The sequence below is a fragment of the Esox lucius genome, chromosome 21, assembly GCF_011004845.1.
Source record: "Esox lucius isolate fEsoLuc1 chromosome 21, fEsoLuc1.pri, whole genome shotgun sequence".
Lineage (NCBI taxonomy): Eukaryota > Metazoa > Chordata > Actinopteri > Esociformes > Esocidae > Esox > Esox lucius.
Window position 1 is genome coordinate 3,680,110 of NC_047589.1, and position 22,544 is coordinate 3,702,653.

The window sequence follows — 22,544 nt, forward strand, 5'->3', positions numbered from 1 at the left end:
GCCTGGGTTCCCATACCAGCCAAACATTTCTTGTTCAAAAAGGTTGCTTGAGGAACCACTGTGTTATAGGTGCACTCTGGTCACATGATTATACATCAGAAATGTCTTTCCAGGTAAAAAGTCTCAACTTAGAAACAAATCATTGGTTTAGAAAACAAAATGAGAAACAGAGCAGGTTGTTTGGGGAAAGGGATGCACTTCACTATTTAAATAGGCTACAATCAGTCACTCTTTTTGTGTTCTAAATCAAAGTTTCAAATCAAAGTACTCCATGAAAGCCATTAGAACAATGGTAAATTAGCATGTTAGTGGACACAAAGAAGTTGACAGATTTATAGGACTTGATGGCATCAAAATATACAATTAGATGCCACCTCCATGCCAATAGCCTATTTTGAAGGGTTGCCATAAAAAGCCTTTTTTGAGAGGAACCATCAAATCTAAACTCCTGGATTTTGCTAAACACCATTGGCACTTGGATTGTAACCAGGCGTTATGGTCAGACGAAACAGAAATAAAATTCTTTAGCCACGAACACAAGCAATGGTTTTGGCCTCAAAAGGAAGACACATATGCAGATTTTTTTTTTGTCATGGTAAGGACATTTTAGTCAAAAATCTTGTAGCTTCTGACAGCAGGCTACAAGTCAATGTTTGCAGCAAGTGAATATTCCAGCAAGACAAAGTCCTCAAGCACCTCAAAATCCATGAAGAAATGGTTAAAGGACCTCAAAATCTACATTTTGCAATGCCATCTCAGCCTCTACACTTGAATCCTAATGAAGACCTTTGGTTTGAATTGAAGAGGGCAGTCCACAGGCACAGAATCTCAAGGAGCTTGAAACAATCTGTGGAGAAATGGTTTAAGATTCCTTCCTGTGTTCCCCAACAGTATAACATAGAAACAAGGTTCACTACTGTTAAACTTGCCTAGGAAAAATAACTGACGACAATGGTTTCAGTAATTGTAACATATAATTTTTGGGGAGATACATTTATAATTTTTAAATGTGTAAAAAAAAAATTGCTTCGATCATTAATAAAGTAAAATATATTCACAGGATGGAAAATATTAATGAAGTTCATTAACTGTAGACTTTTTTACTAAACAGTTCAAATAAGTTTAGATTTCCTCTGGGAAAACGATCTCAGCTACCCAACTATGGCACAGGAAAAGGAGTGTGTTGGTAAAGGGAAAGAAAACTTCCATAAATTGAAGTTTCTTTCATGGTGGTCAACTACAGTGGATATACACTCACCTAAAGTATTATTAGGAACACCATACTTATACTGTGTTTGACCCCCTTTTGCCTTCAGAACTGCTTTAATTCTATGTGGCATTGATTCAACAAGGTGCTAAAAGCATTCTTTAGAAATGTTGGCCCATATTGGTAGGATAGCATCTTGCAGTTGATGGAGATTTGTGGGATGCACATCCAGGGCACGAAGCTTCCGTTCCACCACATCCCAAAGATGCTCTATAGGGTTGAGATCTGGTGACTGTGAGGGCCATTTCAGTACAGTGAACTCATTGTCATGTTCAAGAAACCAATGTGAAATGATTCGAGCTTTGTGACATGGTGCATTATCCTGCTGGAAGTAGCCATCAGAGGGTGGGTACATGGAGGTCAAAAAGGGATGGACATGGTCAGAAACAATGCTCAGGTAGGCCGTGGCATTTAAACAATGCCCAATTGGCACTAAGGGGCCTAAAGTGTGCCAAGAAAACATCCCCCACACCATTACACCACCACCAGCAGCCTGCACAGTGGTAACAAGGCATGATGGATCCATGTTCTCATTCTGTTTACGCCAAATTCTGACTCTACCATCTGAATGTCTCAACAGAAATCGAGACTCATCAGACCAGGCAACATTCTTCCAGTCTTCAAATGTCCAATTTTGGTGAGCTTGTGCAAATTGTAACATCTTTTTCCTATTTGTAGTGGAAATGAGTGGTACCCGGTGGGGTCTTCTGCTGTTGTAGCCCATCCGCCTCAAGTTGTGCATGTTGTGGCTTCACAAATGCTTTGCTGCATACCTCGGTTGTAACGAGTGGTTATTTCAGTCAAAGTTGCTCTTCTATCAGCTTGAATCAGTCGGACCATTCTCCTCTGACCTCTAGCATCAACAAGGCATTTTCGCCCACAGGACTGCCGCATACTGGATGTTTTTCCCTTTTCAAACCATTCTTTGTAAACCCTAGAAATGGTTGTGCGTGAAAATCCCAGTAACTGAGCAGATTGTGAAATACTCAGACCGGCCCGTCTGGCACCAACAACCATGCCACACTCAAAGTTGCTTAAATCACCTTTCTTTCCCATTCTGACATTCAGTTTGGAGTTCTGGAGATTGTCTTGACCAGGACCACACCCTTAAATGCATTGAAGCAACTACCAAGTGATTGGTTGATTAAATAATTGCATTAATGAGAAATTGAACAGGTGTTCCTAATAATCCTTTAGGTGAGTGTATAACATCTACACACCCCTGTTAAAATACCAGGTTTTTTCCACCTTTTTTTTAAACCAAATGTAAACTATAACATGAACAATTCAATTGAAAAACAAACTGAAATCTTTGAGGGGGAAAAATAAAAACTCACAATAACCTGGTTGTATAAGTGTGCACACCTTAAAACTAATACTTTGTTGAAGCACCTTTTGATTTTATTACAGCACTCAGTCTTTTTGGGTAGGAGTCTATTAGCATGGCACATCTTAACGTGGCAATATTTGCCCACTCTTCTTGGCAAAAGTGCTCCAAATCTGTCAGCTTGCGAGGACATCTCCTGTGCACAGCCATCTTCAGATCACCCCACAGATGTTCAATTGGATTCAGGTCTGCGCTCTGGCTGGGCTATTCCAAAATGTTAATCTTCTTCTGGTGAAGCCATGCTTTTGTGGATTTGGATGTTTGCTTTGGGTCGTTGTCGTGCTGAAAGGTGAACTTCCTCTTCATCTTCAGCTTTCTAATGGATGCCTGAAGGTTTTGTGCCAAAATTGCCTGGTATTTGGAACTGTTCATAATTCCCTCCACTCAGCTGAAGAACAACAGCGCCAAAGCAAGATGCTGCCACCACCATGCTTCATTGTGGGTATGGTATTCTTTGGGTGATGTGCAGTAATGTTTTTGTGCAAAACATATCTTTTGGAATTATGGCCAAAAAGTTCAACCTTGGTTTCATCAGATCATAAGACATTTCCCACATGCTTTTGGGGGATGTTTATTTTTGCAATCTTCAGCCAGGCTTGGCCAAGACGGAAGCCTAAGAAAAGGCTTCCGTCTTGCAACCCTACCCCATAGCCCATTCATATGAAGAATACAGGAGATTGTTGTCACGTGTAGTATATAGCCAGTACTTGCCAGAAATTCCTGCAGTTCCTTTAATGTTGCTGTAGGCCTCTTGGAAGCCTCCCTGACCGGTTTTCTTCTAGTTTTTTCATCAATTTTGGAGGGATGTCCAGTTCTTGGTAATGTCTCTGTTGTGCCATATTTTCTCCACTTGATGATGACTGTCTTCACTTTATTCCATGGTATATCTAATGCTTTGGAAATTATGTTGTACCATTCTCCTGACTCACATCTTTCAACAATGAGATCCCTCTGATGCTTTGGATGCTCTCTGTGGACCATGGCTTTTGCTCTGAGATGCAACTAAGAAAATGTCAGGAAAATCCTACAAGAACAGCTGAACTTTATTTGCAATTATCGGTGTGTACTGACTTCTATTTAACATGAGTTTGAAAGTGATTGGTTAATTCTGAACACAGCCACATCCCCCGTTATAAGAGGGTGTGCACACTTATGCAACAGGTTATGGTAAGGTTTTTATTTTTCATTTTTTCCCCTCAACGATTTCAGTTTGTTTTTTAATTGAATTGTTCACATTATAGGTCCCACTAAAAGTGGAAAAAGTTCTGACATGATTTATCTTTGTCTCATTCTTTTACATCACAATAACCTGGCATTTTAACAAGAATGTGTAGACTTTTTATTTCCACTGTAGGTAAGTAAAAACAATGAACTCAAAAGATCCCCAATTAGCTAATGTGTGGGTTGACATCCTTGAAATAGGGTGGTAGGACTAGATTATCTTGTGGCCATAATTAGTGATTGTGATGAACCAGATTACAGGGACAAAGAACCATTTAAATGGCACCCTTTTTTCTTTTACAATGCACTACATTTTACCAAGGCTTATGGGGCACTAGAACTAGAACCTAAATAATAACCTAAATGTTATTATCATCACAAACCATGCAGCTGTATCTACTGTGCAGTATACTTCCCAAAAATTGTGACATAGGGTTGTCCAGCCCTCAAAGACGCTGCCTCTGGAGCACATGTATTGCTGTGGTGTGATTTTGAATCCGGCCTTTTACTCTGTCAGCAGAATATTCTCTGTCAACACTTTACTGGCCAATAAAGCATACACTGAAAAAAGCGTGCACTATATGAATGATTGTGCATTTAATCACAAATGGGTTCGGAATACACAAAGAAAAAATATGTATTTCTTACTTCAGTACACTTTTCAAATTCCAACCCCGCAACATTGACATTTTGAATATAACACCCTATGAACCAAACATTTGCTGTTGGTTCGTTTGCAGTGTGCCAGGCAAAGAATACTTGATGAATTAAAGGTCAGTAAAAGAGATCTTTCTACCATTGATGTAATTACTTAATTGAGACAGAACATAGCCAATTAGAAATGTCAGGGATTAATTAAACATGAGTTTCATCTTCCTCTTGCAGATCAAAAAACTTCACAAGCAAGCATCTAAGGATTTAGATAAAATAAAAACAAATGAGGTAGATGTCAGACAAAGCGCAATGCATAAGTCAACCTTGATTGTGTGCAGTTTAACTTGTACTCTCATATCCCTGTTTTAAAGGAACGTATTCAGACATTTCCTACATAATACAGAGGTAACAATTGTCATGATCAGTCTGTAGGATAGTGGGATAGGAAAGGCATATTGTTGAACAACCTTGGACTGTGTCTCACTGGTCCCTTAAGCCTTCTGACTGAAAGACACATTCAGAAAACCATCTACGTTTTTCCCGAAAGCAATCTGTTCAGTGCTCAAGGGTTGAAAACAACTCTGTTTATATGAGGTAAATGTGTATTTTAGTATCTCACATTAATGTGGGAATTAATTTCCTATGAGGCCTCCCATTTGAAAATATTCAATAATTATTATACAATATTTCAAATATTCCTAGTACCAAAATTCAGTTGATAGTTTTCAAGTGTTTTCAGGGCATATGGGAATGCCCACTTGGCGGGCAAAACACAGTCTCCTTCCATTGCCCACCATCGACAACTCTGACGGGTTATACATGTTGTCATACTAAATGCCAGATAGTTGCACTTTCATTTGATGCGGTAACTGCATATATATTGTATATGCAATCATATCTACACATAATCAGTGTAATGAATGACATGGTCTGTTTTCAGCTGCACAGATGCAACCAACTCCAATGGTCTAGCGCATAGTTAGTGAGGCTAGCTAAACCTTTCTTGTTGAACATATATTGTTAGCTAAAATAATAACAAAATACTGGAGAAAATCGCACCAATCCAACCTTCTCCACAGCCACACACACTGTCAATGGTGGGTCATTTAAACAGTAGGAATGGTTTACCTGACATTGGGAAAACATTTATATTATTACTGGTACAAGTAATTTGTCACAAAATTCTCTGCACTATGCTACTCTGACCGACCATAGAACCAACAGTAATTTAGGTTAGCACTCAACTTAGCTTTGACAATGAAGAATTTCTTCTCCTTCACCTCAAAAACAATTGCATTATTGACCCACAGTGGTCAAATGTACAGACAACTGTCGGTACTTTTGTACACTTTCATTTTGGTAACAGTGTAAGGGGAAGGATTCTCCACAAGGTATAGGTACACATCCCCAAAATTCAGCCCGGCAGGGACGTCGCTGTTTGTAACAATGTAAATAAGGCAGCTGGTGTTATAATGGGTCACAAGTGCCTATGACTTGCAGTGTGTTTGCATACCTTTATTTTTCATGTTTTATGAGGTGATCTAAACACTCTTGGGCTGTAAAAGCAGAACATTTGACCAGTTTGTGCACTAGCTCCATAGAATTCCCAGTATTAGTCAACATCTATTAACAATGTTTTGCCCGCCAGGCTGTCAGAGCAATCACGTGACTGAAAACTATACATTTCATGGTGAGAATGTATTTGTAATTGAAAATACTGTTCAGATCTGAATGATTCCAAATCATGGCAATACATGCCTAATTCTACCCAATTCCAGCCTTGCTGAAGCATCCCCAGATCATCACCGATCCTCCACCAAATTTCACAGTGGGTGCGAGACACTGTGGCTTGTAGGCCCCTCCAGGTCTTTTTTCTAGCTTTGCACAACTTCAGCCCTGCCCCTAGGTGCCTGTATCGAACCATCCTCACCGTGCACTTCACCCCAGTTACTGTTTGCCATTCTTTTTGTAGGTCACTTGATGTCATCTTACGGTTGTTGAGTGACATTCAAATGAGTTGATGGTCATCACAGTCAGGTGGACAGTCGTTTTAGCCCTCTGCCAGTAAAGCCAGAATTGAACCCTTCTTTTCCTCACTCAAATTTTCTTTTCAACTATTTTGTCATGCTGAATAGTTATCTTTTGAAGAAATGACACTTTGCTACAATGTAAAGTAGTGAGGGTACAGCTTGAATAACAGTGTAAATTTGCTGTCCCCTCAAAATAACTCAATACACAGCCATTAATGTTTAAACTGCTGGCAACAAGTGAGTACACCCCTAAGTGAAAATGTCCAAATTGGGCCCAATTAGCCATTTTCCCTCCCCGGTGTCATATGACTCATTAGTGTTACAAGGTCTCAGGTGTGAATGGGGAGCAGGTGTGTTAAATTTGGTGTGATTGCTCTCACACTCCCTCATACTGGTCACTGGAAGTTCAACATGGCACCTAATGACAAAGAACTCTGAGGATCTGAAAAAAATTAATTGTTCCTCTACATAAAGATGGCCTAGGCTATAAGAAGATTGTCAAGACCCTGAAACTGAGCTGCAGCACGGTGGCCAAGACCATACAGTGGTTTAACAAGACAGGTTCCACTCAGAACAGGCCTCGACATGGTCAACCAAAGAAGTTGAGTGCATGTGCTCAGTGTCATATCCAGAGGTTGTCTTTGGGAAATAGACGTATGAGTGCTGCCAGCATTGCTGCAGAGGTTGAAGGGGTCAGCCTGTCAGTGCTCATACCATACGCCGCACATTGCATCAAATTGGTCTGCATGGCTGTCGTCCCAGTAGGAAGTCTCTTCCAAAGATGATGCACAAGAAATCCTGCAAACAGTTTGCTGAAGACAAGCAGACTAAGGACATTGATTACTGAAACCATATCTTGTGGTCTGATGAGACCAAGATAAAGTTATTTGGTTCAGATGGTGTCAAGTGTGTGTGGCGGCAACCAGGTGAGGAGTACAAAGACAGGTGTATCTTGCCCACAGTCAAGCATGGTGGTGGGAGTGTCATGGCCTGGGGCTGCATGAGTGCTGCCGTCTCTGGGGAGCTTCAGTTCATTGAGGGAACCATGAATGCCAACATGTACTGTGACATACTGAAGCAGAGCATGATCCCCTCCCTTCGGAGACTGGGCCGCAGGGCGGTATTCCAACATGATAAAGACCCCAAACACCCCTCCAAGACGACCACTGCCTTACTAAAGAAGCTGAGGGTAAAGGTGATGGACTGGCCAAGCATGTCTCCAGACCTAAACCCTATTGAGCATCTGTGGGGCACCTTCAAATGGAAGGTGGAGGAGTGCAAGGTCTCTAACATCCACCAGCTCGTCATGGAGGAGTGGAAGAAGACTCCAGTGGCAACCTGTGAAGCTCTGCTGAACTCCATGCCCCAGAGGTTTAAGGCAGTGCTGGAAAATGATGGTGGCCACACAAAATATTGACACTTTGGGCCCAATTTGGACATTTTCACTTTTGCTGCCAGTGGTTTAGATTTACATGGTTATACAAGCTGTACACTCACCACTTTACATTGTAGCGAAGTGCCATTTCTTCAGTGTTGTCACATGAACAGATATACTCAAATATTTACATAAATGTGAGGGGTGTACAGACTTTTGTGAGAAACTGTGTGTATATACAGGTGTGTGTGTATATATAGTGTATATATATATATACACACACACACACACACGAAAACATGGTCGGATATATCGAGTAGAGGTAGGTTTTGTTGAGCAAGAGCTATTCAAAATGGACCTAGAGGCCCAAACACTGGGAAAAAAGCTGTCACAAGCCCAAGTGGTCAATTTATCAGTTAACCACACACAGTCTCTGGTACAGCTCAGATAGGATGTGGGCCAGAAAAACAAGGCTCAGGAGATGATGTCTCTATAACAAAATATTTATATTAATACTAAGATTAAAGTTGTGAGGCTTATTTTAACATTAAAATGATTTCTGTGTTATTGGAATTTTAACATAATGGAAATATCTAACAGCAGAGGAGTATATCAAGATTTTGAAAAGTGGTCAAATCATTTGAAAAGTGTTCAAAACAGCATTTTCTTCATGAACCTTCTTTGAAACGTCAATGTTTTAGTTATTGCTAAAATACTTTTCTGTTTAATATACTTACAGTTGTGGCAATGTTTTATGCAAAGAAAATGTCTAAAATGTCATGGTAATAATGGGTAAGTAATGATTCTACTTACACGTTCATTGTAAGAAAAGTAGCCACATAGCAGACGGAATAAGCATGGCTAATGTGGAGGTAAAGGCTTTGCACCCCATAGGTTGGTTCCTTTGCTTACAAAGTCTGGATAGGTTATAGCAATCTGTCAATGATGCGCACTGACAAACACTTGATAAGAGTATTGAAAGAAACAAGACAACATTTTACTGATATATATGACATCCAATTAAAATACATAATACAAAGATGCATAAAAAATATGAGTAATATAAATTGAAACAACCAAAACATTATTTCCATACTACCTAACTACTTACAATACATACATGATCATATTCATACAGTAGAGTTAAATTATGCCTATAGCAGAAGAGTTGCTGTGATCTAAAAAAAAGATTTAGAAAGTCTGGGTTTATACTGTTAAAATAATTGTTTCTAGCCTTTTTGGTGTGCAATGACAATTGACAGTGATTCGATGTGAGCAGTTGGGGGCTTGCATTGTCCCAGTTCTCTGCATGAATTGTGCTGTCACAGTTAACACAGTGTTTAAATTTGGTAATATAATAAATACAGTATACAGTATCTCACAGAAGTGAGTACACCGCATTTGCTGTCCCCTCAAAATAACTCAACACACAGCCAATAAGTGAAAATGTCCAGGATTCAGGATCCACCACTGCAGTCTTGCATTCTTGGATCCTGAATGCATTGAGGTCCAAGTGACCCCCTCAGTCCTTTGTTGGTAGGGCTATTATAGGCATCTATGTTGATAAAAACAAAACTGAATATTTTTAATAATTAAATAACTGGATGCAAGTTAATAGGAATAATGCAATGGATTGAAGTCTAACAACAACTGAAATTAGTCATATTACCCTTTTTCAGGTTTAATATCTGCTATGAAGGGACCAAATTGTTTGCTAATCAGGTTACTTTGTTTTCAGGAAAATCTTAATTTAAGGATGACTATCCTGTCAAAATGCAGCAACCTTGCACTTACTTTCATAGGAAGTATATATTAAAGATAAGACTGACAGGATATTTCCTATACAGACAAAGCACCATGATTGTTCAACATAACTCACAGGCCTGAGCTTGCTTCATGGAGTTTTGCATCTTCTGTTCCTATTTAAAAATGAGCTCTCAGTCTGTGCCATCTATTGTGTGTTTATTGATTAATTCCAGTTAAAAAGTCTAGGTATGCTTGTCTGTCCATGTTTTAATAACATTTATGGCCTATTTCCTATAAATAGGCTATAAATAGGCTGTACCACCGTTATCCTGGCCTGAGGGACAGGGCGCATGTTAGTAGCCTCCAGTTCGGGATGAAAGATTTTCTTATTTCCATGCAGTATAGATACAATACTGATTCATGAACATAGATCTACTAATCCTGAAAAGTCTAAAATAACTTTCAGAGAAAAACAGCATTTTTTTGGTCAGTGTTTTTCCATTCCCCCACTGGAGCTCACAGAAGTACCAACAAACCCTGCGTGTTTCCTTGCTGGTCAACATATCTGCTAGGCTAGCAGTAAGAGCTTCTGACCAGTGACTAACTGAAAGGTTAGTAGATCGAATCCCCAAGCCAGCAAAGTGAAAATATTACTACCAGGTTGTAGTTGTAAACGATAAAATTGAAATAACTTTATTGTGCTACCATTGGGAAGATCAAAGCATCTTCAGCATGCTAAATAGTATATAGAGATTTCCTTTCACCTTGAATTGGGTGCAGGCTACATGAAATATAGGCTGGCAGGTCCACCACTGCTTGGAACAAAATATACTGTCTCTTTGCAACCCTATTGATTTTGGTAAACTCTGAGGGATGGTTTCACAGACAGAGATTTACACTAGTCTAGAACTAAAAAATCAAGGTCAATGAAGAACTCCATTGAGCTTGATTTTTTTGTCCAAGACTAGACTTAATCTATGTCTGTGAAATCGGCCCTGAAAGTTTGGCAACCATAGACCTGCCATCCTCTACTAAAGCCTCAAGGTACGGTGCCTTCAGAATGTATTCATACACTTTCACTTTCTCCACATTCTGTCTTGTTATGAACTTTTTGAATACATTTATTTTTGCCAGACCGCGTAAGTGGAGCTGGCCAAGAAGAGTGAATGTATCTGAGTGAGTGAGTTAACCCAATGTTAAGCAAGTGAGAGAGAAGGGTCTAACTGCAGATGGGCACCGTGGGCTGGACTTGGGCACTGTGGGCTGGTGGGCGTGGCTTGGGCTCTGTGGCGCTTTTGAATGGGACTTGCTGTTGAATCACATGTTGTTTGCTACCAATTTAATTACCTATTTCAATGTTTTCAAGTTATTACTTTTATAAACAATAACCCCAATTTGTTTAGCAAACTATGTATAAAAGTTATTACAGACTTTTGGTCTCTGATAGAATAATATTTGGTGTGTGTTTATAAAGCACAATAAAGAATTGTCCATACATTTTTCCTCCATCTGCTTTTGAGTATTCTGTGCATTTATTAAATCAAATATAGAATAGCTTAGTTTATAAATGAACGTATATAGATTGTTCATCTGTTGGAGATTGCAAACCTGTAATCACGATGACACTGTGAGGCCATATTATGAAGCCTGGTTGGGCACTGTGAAGACGGTTGGGCACTGTGACACCTGGTTCAGGCATGGTTTTAAACAATCTCAGGAGACTAAAGATATTTGGCATGTCCCAAAGAAGCAATTCCATCCCTGATATTCCAGCCTGGTCTCAGCACACTACTTAGACAATTTTACGTAGTTTTTAGCCAGGGGATTTCGTAAGATATATTACGTTCAGTAAAATAACGTTAGAGTTGGAATTATTATCATTATTTTTTTAAAGATGTGATATCCATGTTTTGAACTGGCGACTTTCCGCATTCCAGACAGGTGCACTACCCTCTGCTCCAGAGAGTAACCTGTAAACAGTGAGGAACCTGTATATAGTAAGGACGATTTTGTAATCCTAACCCAAACCACAACCCTAACCTTAATCCCAGTGCTGCGATACCTAACCTTAACCCAAACCCTAACCTGAACCCCGGTGCTGTGTGACCTAACCAAACCTTAACCTAACCTTTTTTGTTTCCTAACCATAGCCCAAACCTTAACCCTAACCTTAACCCCAGTGCTGTGATATCTAGCGTTTTTCAATAGTGTTCGTAAATATCATACGTTTGTCTGGCGTTCATATGTTATTTTATGTTTTAATAGCGTTGGTAACATTTGATACGTTGTAATAGCATTCGTAAGATACAGTGGGGCAAAAAAGTATTTAGTCAGCCACCAATTTTGCAAGTTCTCCCACTCAAAAAGATGAGAGAGGCCTGTAATTTTCATCATAGGTACACTTCAAGTATGAGAGACAAAATGAGAAAAGAAAATCCAGAAAATCACATTTTAGAATTTCTTTATGAATTTATTGGTATATTATGGTGGAAAATATGTATTTTTTATTTAACTGTTAACCTTTTCATAGTTTCACTCAATGTTAATTCAATATATTCATATGCCTGAATATCTTTATTGTTTGAGGGTCTGTGACATTAGATTTTCATTGTACATATCCAACAACATCTGCGTTTCTGTCAACTGCAACTTGATTTCTGTAATATCCTTCATGGCATTATTAATTAATACATCCAGATTTACTGAGTGCAAATAGAATGTGTTTTATAACAGAAATCTACAGCTCAAAATGCCACAATGTGGATTTATTCAATGATCAAACAGAGCATTAAATAACATTCACATTTTATTTAATCAAGTCAGAGAAGATGTTTGACTATCTCATGGAGAAATCTCATGGAGTAAAATAAATATAAATAAACATTTCATTGTTTATTACTTATTCTGCATACCATATCTCCATAAATGTCCAAGCACAGACATACCTTTGAACAAAACAGTGTTTTTCCTGTGGACTTCTATGTCCTTCTGTGTTGGTCTTAATGTGGTGAGTTTGACAGTGTGGGCAGTGATATAACCATAGGTGAAAATCCCAGGGGGGATACAATCCCCCATCCTGGGAAAAATATAATCCCCACAATATGTCACTGTAATCATTTTACGTAATTTTTATAAAATTAATAATATGCGTGTCATTTTCCCAAAGACAACCAAGAACAAGTATTAATTATTTGCGATTTCACAACTACAAATGTATTATGAATCAACACAATGCCAAGTCAATGATGTATCAATGTTCAAATAGCCATAATAACCCCCATGATCCCAAAGATCACTGAAACCTTCTTCCATGCATCCATTTTTAGAATTATATCTCTATATGAAGCATCATAAATAATGGGTAATGGGTAAAACGTATTATTTGGAGCTAGTGAGCGAGTTTTAAGCTAGCGAGTAAAAATGAGAAGGGGCTTCATGATGCAGAGAACATCTACCCTGCTATTAGAAGTCGCCGAACTCCGTCATTGCCCGCTAGCAGGATATTAATGTAAACATTCCTGAACTCTCAGCTGCTGCGGGGAGATTTTATCTCCAAGAGTAGATCCGCCCACTGTCGCCGTGATTCGCTAGCTCTCGTTAGATATGAATGGGAGCGTGCCTCTTTGTAGTGCATGCGAAACATTTCTCTCTTTTAACTTATCCGCTTGATATAACTTTGTGAGAAGTTAACTATGAAATAATAACAACAAAAATATAGTATGCTACGTGACAAACAAGTAGTACACATTCTTCCATCACTGATGTTCTTAGAGTTGTATTCAGAAAATTAGGATGTTAGTAGTCATAGCAGCAGTCTCTACACACACCGAGTTCGCCAGCAGCCTAATCTATGCTGTTGCGGCTATCTTTTTGCCGGACCAAGTGCTCCCACACTCAGGAAGAGCAGGTTAGAGTGACTTTGTGAAGAAATACATTAACTACGCAAAAAAATAACAACAAAAATATATTATGTTGATTGACAATTTTTTTCCCACCACCGATGTTCTTGGGGTTGGATACAGACAATTAATGTGTTGGAATACAACAAGGGAATATTGTTACCTGAAATCAATCATTATCGAAAATAAGTTGACGGCCATTGTTTTCATTATAGGTACTGCATAGCTATTAGCTAGCCATCTACAGTACTTTGTTCGTAATTTAACCGGTTTAATGTACATATTTGATATGCAATTGGCGTTCCATACATTAGGTTTCGGATTTGCACAGAAATGGTTGTGCGTGAAAATCCCAGTAACTGAGCAGATTGTGAAATACTCAGACCGGCCTGTCTGGCACCAACAACCATGCCACGCTCAAAATTGCTTAAATCACCTTTCTTTCCCATTCTGACATTCAGTTTGGAGTTCAGGAGATTGTCTTGACCATGACCACACCCCTAAATGCATTGAAGCAACTGCCATGTGATTGGTTGATTAGATAATTGCATTAATGAGAAATTGAACAGGTGTTCCTAATAATCCTTTAAGTGAGTGTACGTTCCTACTCTCACCTATGGTCATGAGCTTTGGGTCATGACCAAAAGGACAAGATCCCGGATACAGGCGGCCGAAATGAGCTTTCTCCGCAGGGTGGCTGGGCGATCCCTTAGAGATAGGGTGAAAAGCTCGGTCACCCGGGAGGAGCTCAGAGTAGAGCCGCTGCTCCTCCACATCGAGAGGGATCAGCTGAGGTGGCTTGGGCATCTGTTTCGGATGCCTCCGGAACGCCTTCCAGGGAAGGTGTTCCGGGCCCGTCCCACCGGGAGGAGACCCCGGGGAAGACCTAGGACACGCTGGAGGGACTATGTCTCCTGGCTTGCCTGGGAACGCCTCGGTGTCCCCCTGGAAGAGCTGGAAGTGTCCCTCCAAACTTTCAGCTCCCTCCAAAGATTTTCTATTGGGTTCAGGTCTGGAGACTGGCTAGGCCACTCCAGGACTTTGAGATGCTTCTTATGGAGACACTCCTTAGTTGCCCTGGCTGTGTGTTTTGGGTCGTTGTCATGCTGGAAGACCCATCTTCAATGCTCTTACTGAGGGAAGGAGGTTGTTGGCCAAGATCTTGCAATGCATGGCCTCATCCATCCTCTCCTCAATACGGTGCAGTCGTCCTGTCCCCTTTGCAGAAAAGCATCCCCAAACAATGATGTTTCCACCTCCATGCTTCACGGTTGGGATGGTGTTCTTGGGGTTGTACTCATCATTCTTCTTCCTCCAAACACGTTGAGTGGAGTTTAGACCAAAAAGCTCTATTTTTGTCTCATCAGATCACATGACCTTCTCCCATTCCTCCTCTGGATCATCCAGATGGTCATTGGCAAACTTCAGACGGGCCTGGACATGCGCTGGCTTGAGCATGGGGACCTTGCGTGCGCAGCAGGATTTTAATCCATGACGGCATAGTGTGTTACTAATGGTTTTCTTTGAGACTGTGGTCCCAGCTCTCTTCAGGTCATTGACCAGGGCCTGCCATGTAGTTCTGGGCTGATCCCTCATTTTCCTCATGAACACTGATGCCCCACAAGGTGAGATCTTGCATGGAGCCCCAGACCGAGGGAGATAGACCGTCATCTTGAACTTCTTCCATTTTCTAATAATTGTGCCAACAGTTGTTGCCTTCTCACCACGCTGCTTGCCTATTGTCCTGTAGCCCATCCCAGCCTTGTGCAGGTCTACAATTGTATTCCTGATATCCTTACACAGCTCTCTTGGCAATTGTGGAGAGGTTGGAGTCTGTTTGATTGAGTGTGTGGACAGGTGTCTTTTATACAGGTAACGAGTTCAAACAGGTGCCGTAAATACAGGTAATGAGTGGAGAACAGGGAGGCTTCTTAAAGAAAAACTGACAAGTCTGTGAGAGCTGGAATTCGTACTGGTTGGTAGGTGATCAAATACTTATGTCATGCAATAAAATGCTAAATAATCATTTAAATTATGGATTTTTAGATTCCGTCTCCTACAGTTGAAGTGTACCTATGATAAAAATGACAGACCTCTACATGCTTTGTAAGTAGGAAAACCTGCAAAATCGGCAGTGTATCAAATACTTGTTCTCCCCACTGTACATGGCTTCATTCATTGTACACAAGAATCAGGCACTTGTTGCTGAATGATATCGTCCCTATCGGGACTCTCCAGACACAGTAGATGGAGTCAAGCACAGAGCGCTGAATTTATTCATACAAACGTAATCCAAATAACCCAAGTCACAGGGCAGGCAGAAAGGTCAAAAACCACGGGAGATCAAAAGAACCAGGCCCCACAGGATAACATCGTAAGGTGACAGAATACACATGGTAACCAAATTAGATCCGAGAAATAACTGGGCAAAAGAGAATACTGAATACACTATAGCAGTTTGGAGAACAAAGAGACCTGACACGGATATGCTTGGAAGCCCTTGGGTTTTTATTATAAATCTAAACACAAACTAGAAAAAAGGGAAAACAAAAACATGCAAAGACCAATGGGTCAATGAGGATAGTGGGAGCGCAGGCCTCTGTGAGGGCACCTGTATTCTGGGCAGTCGGCTCAGTCTCCTTCACTTTCACTTTCTTGAACATTGAGAACAAAAAAAACCCAGTCAGCATTTCCAGACTCTCCTCGACATACCTGTCTGAGTCCCTTTTATCCTTGCCCTGACAAGTCCTGATGGACTCCAAGTGTGGCTTGTCAGGGCTCCTTGTTTGGGCTGCGTTCAGCAGCCCCACTCTTCTCCTGTGAGGTGTCCTAATGGTACGGTGGCATGACGCTGAAGCTCCACTACGGTGCCCGACATGCCACAAAACGCTTGGCATGGTGATTAAATAAATAATACTTTGCAACTACAAAAAGGCCCCACCCCAGGAAGTATATACCAACTTCAATCACCCACAACAGAACACAGGTGCGCTCTGGGGAAGAGGGCCATGGTTCACGAGATTGAGAAGGCTGGAACGAGGATGTGACAGCGCCTAGTGTAGCGGGCACAATTGACAACAGTTGAAACTTCCCAATTGCATGATACATGCCTAGGAAATTTCAGGCGCATACTGATTTGCATCCGCCCAGTTTAGTTCTGGGCTTAAAGGGAAGACAAAATGCAGAAGAGCTCAACTGTGTGGGAGCACTTTAAATTAAACCACGATAAGACAAAGGCAGTTTGTCATGTATTTGATTTGAAACTGGCCTACCACGGTGGGACAACAAGTTTTAAAAAAAACAACCGAATGCATTAAGTACTAAGTTGTTTGGAAAATAGTTGAAATTGATCCAAATACAGTGGAAATCATTTAACACAAAAACACTTAGCATGAAAAATCAGCTAACATTAAATAATATTCTGGTCCCGACAAAATGCTTGTAATTTCATCTATTTATATTCTTTTTACACAAAATCTCAGAAGAACAAAAAAATATACTAGCCCCACGTATTCACCAATTTGTTAACAATTTTTGATTCACTTTCTAAATAAAAATATATATAATAGTGTCCCCAGAAGCTCCACTATTTCTCACACCCTGTCTCTGAAATACGTAGATTTGTGTGACCACATTTTCACTCAAGTCAACTGCTGTTAGCTTCACAATGGACATTTGGACCTTGGTGAGTATGGAGGCGTACATGGCTGTCACCTGTCACTTCATAACTCAAAAGTGGGAACTCGCGCCCTTCATATTGAAAACAAAATGAATGGAGGTTAGCCATATAGGACTAAATATTGCATGACAACCTGTGAGGTGTGGCGGACACCTTCGCCATTCCAGGTTACAAGACAGAAGCCATTCCTAATAATGCCAGCAATAATTAGCTGCTGTGCACTGAAATGTTAATGTAAGAACCTGATAAATGGGGCAATGTACAAGGGGTCTATGGCTCAGGACACACACCCCAGATGTGCATAAATACAGCTCTAAAACAGGACAGAATACGTTGCACAGTTTCGGCTGCTAGGAATCCAGTCGGACACTTAAAAAAAAAGTGTAAAGGCTACAGCTACCTAGAAAGAGAAACTGAAGCAGCAGAATTTTGTAGATACAAAATGTCGCTACTCGTTGGAACTCTACATGTGAAGTGCTTGACCTACTGATGGAGCAACGATGGCCAGTGACCGCTGTTTTGTCAGATCCCATCATCACAAAGAAAGGAGATTGCACCTAATCACGCTCACCGAACTGCTATCACAGGAGAAGTTGTCGTTGTCTGCAACAGTGCTAAAGCTCTTTAACCTGAAGAAACGTCATCAGAGGAGGATGACAGCCCTGCCATCAAAGAAATTAAGAAGACCCTCGTCATGGAGATCGACAACTAATGGCAACTTTGGAGCCCATCTACCTCCAATCTTCAGCATTGGACCAGTGATTCAAGCAACTGAAATTCCTCGACAACGAGAAGAAGGACCATGTCTACATTGAGGTTAGACTAATTTTGAATATATTAAATTGTACATTGAAATTATTAAATTATTAATGTATGAGCTAATGCTCTTTCTATGTTTGGCATTCACCACTAATGTAGCCTACTTTCTCTATAAAGCATGTCACTTGTATAATACAATGGCCCTATTACAAATGTTATTTATTGAATTAGCTCTTTCTAGGTTTTGCCATCGACACTAATGTACTTTCTCCACAATAAGAGAATTACTTGGAAGATTAAAGCGTCTGCTAAATACATAAATGTAAATTTAATTATATTTACTATTATTACAATATGTTACACACTACTTTATCTTGTGTACGACACATCTGCAGATTTGACTAATAAAATGCTGTTTGATTTTAAGGCTGAACATCTGCACCAACGACAAAAAGTCCGGAGGTGGAAGAGCCGGAAGCAAGCCATGGAGATGAGGAGAACGCACCACCACCACAAACAAAACAAAAAAGAACGGCAGGTGATTTCAATGCTGATGCAGTCAGAGTCCGGTGATGAAGGGGAAGAAGAACACAATGGAGACAAAGAAAGAGATGGAACAATATTTGTCCAGTCTGTTCCACTTGCACGGTGGGAAAGAAACAGTGACCGCTACTCTAAACTGGCATTTGCAGCCAAACACCACCTTTGCATTCCGCCCACTTCAACACAGTCAGAGCGCATTTTCTCCCAGGCTGGCTATATTGTGAACAAGACCAGAAGTTCCCTTTCACCAGAAAATGAGGACAAACTTGCGCACAAAAAAGAGAAAGGTAAGATTTTTCTAGTAGGCCTATATATGTTTAAGTAAATCATAATTGTGAATAATGTTACCGTAAACTACTGTTGGCACCTTTTTGTGTGTGTCAGATATGAAAGTACTACAGAATGCATCGTGTTTCTCTATCCGTTTGGGTACACAAACGGTGGGAAAACGTGGTTTCAACTTTCACCAAGGCCTAGTGGTTAAAGAATTTAAGGACACGTTTCTGTACTTGTGCTGTCGATTGCAACCGTCGTGTACCTATTCACAAAAGGATCGCCATTGCATTGTGGAAACCTGCAACCACATCAGCAGAGGCGTCACTAAGAGTACAGTACATTCGGGCCTTAGCCCCCCCTTCCGCCCCACGCGGGACAGAAAGTAGAGGGTTTTGAATGTACATGCGGAAAATTTCGATGTACACGCTGGCGGGCTACACGTCTACATTGTCATAATGCGCAATCGGAATTATAGATGAATAGATCAGGGACATGGACAGGTTCAAAAACCCTTTATGATGGAAAACATTTTGAGGACCCTGACGTTGCCCGGTACGGCGCAGCCGGGGCCCCACCCTGGAGCCAGGCCCGGGGTTGGTGCTCGTATGCGTAGAGGATCGGGCGGCAGTCGAAGGCAGGGGCCTCGATAATCCGATCCCTGGTCACGGAAACTAGTTCTAGGGACGTGGAACATCACCTCGTGGCGGGGAAGGACCCTGAGATTGTGCGTGAGGTTGAGAGGTTCCAACTAGAGATAGTCGGGATCACCTCTACGCACGGCTTGGGCTCTGGAACCACACTCCTTGAGAGAGGATGGACTCTTCACCACTCTGGAGTTGCCCATGGTGAGAGGCGGCGGGCTGGTGTGGGTTTGCTTATAGCTCCCCAGCTCTGCCGCCATGTGTTGGAGTTTACCCCGGTGAACGAGAGGGTCGTTTACCTGCGCCTACGGGTCGGGGATAGGTCTCTCACTGTTGTTTGTGCCTACGGGCCGAACGGCAGTGCAGAGTACCCGACCTTCTTGGAGTCTCTGGGAGGGGTGCGGGAAAGTGCTCCGACTGGGGACTCTATTGTTCTACTGGGGGACTTCAACGCCCACGTGGGCAACGACAGTGACACCTGGAGGGCCGTGATTGGGAGGAACACCCCCCTGATCTGAACCCGAGGGGTGTTCAGTTATTGGACTTCTGTGCTAGTCACAGTTAGTCCATAACGAACACCATGTTCAAGCATAAGGGTGTCCATCAGTGCACGTGGCACCAGGACACCCTAGGCCGTAAGTCGATGATCGACTTTGTTGTCGTTTCATCTGACCTGCGGCCGTATGTCTTGGACACTCAGGTGAAGAGAGGGGCGGAGCTGTGAACTGATCACCACCTGGTGGTGAGTTGGATCCGATGGCGGGGGAGGAAGCTGGACAGAAGCTCGGTCACCCGGGAGGAGCTCAGAGTAGAGCTGCTGCTCCTCCACATCGAGAGGGGTCAGCTGAGGTGGCTTGGGCATCTGTTCCGGATGCCTCCTGAACGCCTTCCCGGGAAGGTGTTCTGGGCCCGTCCCACTGGGAGGAGACCCCGGGGAAGACCTAGGACACGCTGGAGGGACTATGTCTCCCGGCTGGCCTGGGAACGCCTCGGTGTCCCCCCGGAAGAGCTAGAGGAAGTGTCTAGGGAGAGGGAAGTCTGGGCATCTTTGCTTAGACTGCTGCCCCTGCGATCTGGCCCTGGATAAGCGGAAGATGAGATGAGATCAGGGACATTATCATATTTGTTTTATTATTATAATTTTTGGTCCGTTTGAGATCCGGGGCTATTAATAAAAGATCCGAGGCTATAGATCTGGACGTCCAGGGCTAACTACGCCACTGCAACTCAGTACAGGAGCATTTCTCATTTGGAGTCGGCATCACTACAGTGTGTCACTGTACACAATTTCTGCAAACATTGAGATTTAATAAATATTTCAGCAGTGAGCAAGACAGTGTGTGGAAGTTCTTCTGTTTTCAGATTTACACAAACAGCCACTTTACACACGTATTTGGTTCCACAACTATTTATTTATCTGCAGAAATACAGGTGCAAAACAAGAGTACTGTAAACCAGCCGCAAACTGGGCAGTATTATTGAACATTTAGATATGGCAGTAACATAAGTGAACTAGCAGCAATTGGTAGTATTACTGAATATTACAGATACATGAGTGTAATATGCTTATGTGCATCAATGAAATCTGTCTCTTTTCCTTTTTCCTAAGAAGAAAAATAAACACAAACACACCACAGTAAATTAATAATACACAAACACAGTCGGCATAGCCAACAGCAGTTTTGAAAAATATCTTGTACCGAGTAATCATTTGATCAAGATGTTAATGTTTAGTGATTATTAGATACATACAAATGTTAATTAGCATGTTGTTAATTATCATTTCTGAAATTCCAGTGGAAATATTACTATTTTCAGCTAGTTGGTTAGCGACATACAACCCATATCATCAGCCACCGTCCTCTATTATCTGCCGCCTTACTATTTTGTCCAATAACGTTTAATTTCCTCTTTATTTGTGTTAAAAATGCCTGATCACAGTTTCAATTACGTGTTTACTAGAAAGTTTTAGCTACCTTTCATGCCTTCTGGTGAAGAAGGGAAACAAGTGAGATCAATAATAACAGCCTACATGATGATGTCTGGTCTATCGCGCAAGTCGAAGTTCACGATTTGCAACTAAAATGTCCATACATTAAAAAAAATAAGTATTTAACCTCCATACATTACTGTATCCATCCAATTCCGGTGAAACATCACTCAGCAACAATGGCCTCTTGGACTCCTGTGCAATGGCTCCAAACTCCAAGAGGATTAAAATCTTACATTTCATCCTTATCCACAATTATGAGGGTAAGTAGCTATGTGGTTTTTGATGGTAGCATCTTCGCTAGAGCTACCTGCTAGCTTATTTAACTGGTACTTACTAGCTATAACTGTTGTACTATGTCAAAATAATTTGATTGATTCTGCTTTTCTCAGTATCTAATAAAGATCAGGGCACAGTGTCACAGATCCATGAAGAAATCAAAGAAAGTGCACAGTTTGAGTGTATGGTGAAGCTATAGGTATAGGGGTAACGTAAGATATCTGTTGTTGTTACGGGACTTTCACAATCCAGTGTAAAGTTCAGCTCAACACTGTACATAAACTACTGAATGGCTGAAAATAGCTGGTGACTTTACTTTGCCAGTCCCCGCTGGCCTTCTGGACTTTGTTCACGTCTACTGTCTCTTCATGTTATGCTACGCTACTATGCTGTTGTAACATAGTATTAACGTTCTTGGGGTTTCAGCTAAGGTACATTTTATATTCAGCTTCTACTGTAGAAGTGAAATTTTTATACATGAAAATAAAAAATTCAGTCTGTAAACCAGACGGAATGGGACTGTGAAACGACCGCAAGCCGGAATGGAACCCGCTTCCCATACCATATAATTAAATGGCCAATTTGGTTTTGTGTTATTACTACATGTGTGATGTGCAATTGTAGTTACTTGGTTTTTAAGTATATTGTTAAAATACCTGTCCATCTCCAGCTTGACCGAGGCCTACAAAGAGTTCCCCCTGGCTGATGCACCAATCGTCTGCAGTATGGCCATCCGTGGTGATGTCCTGCTCACCAACTCAAGCTTCGGGATGGTCCAAAGTGGAAGCCAACTGTCTT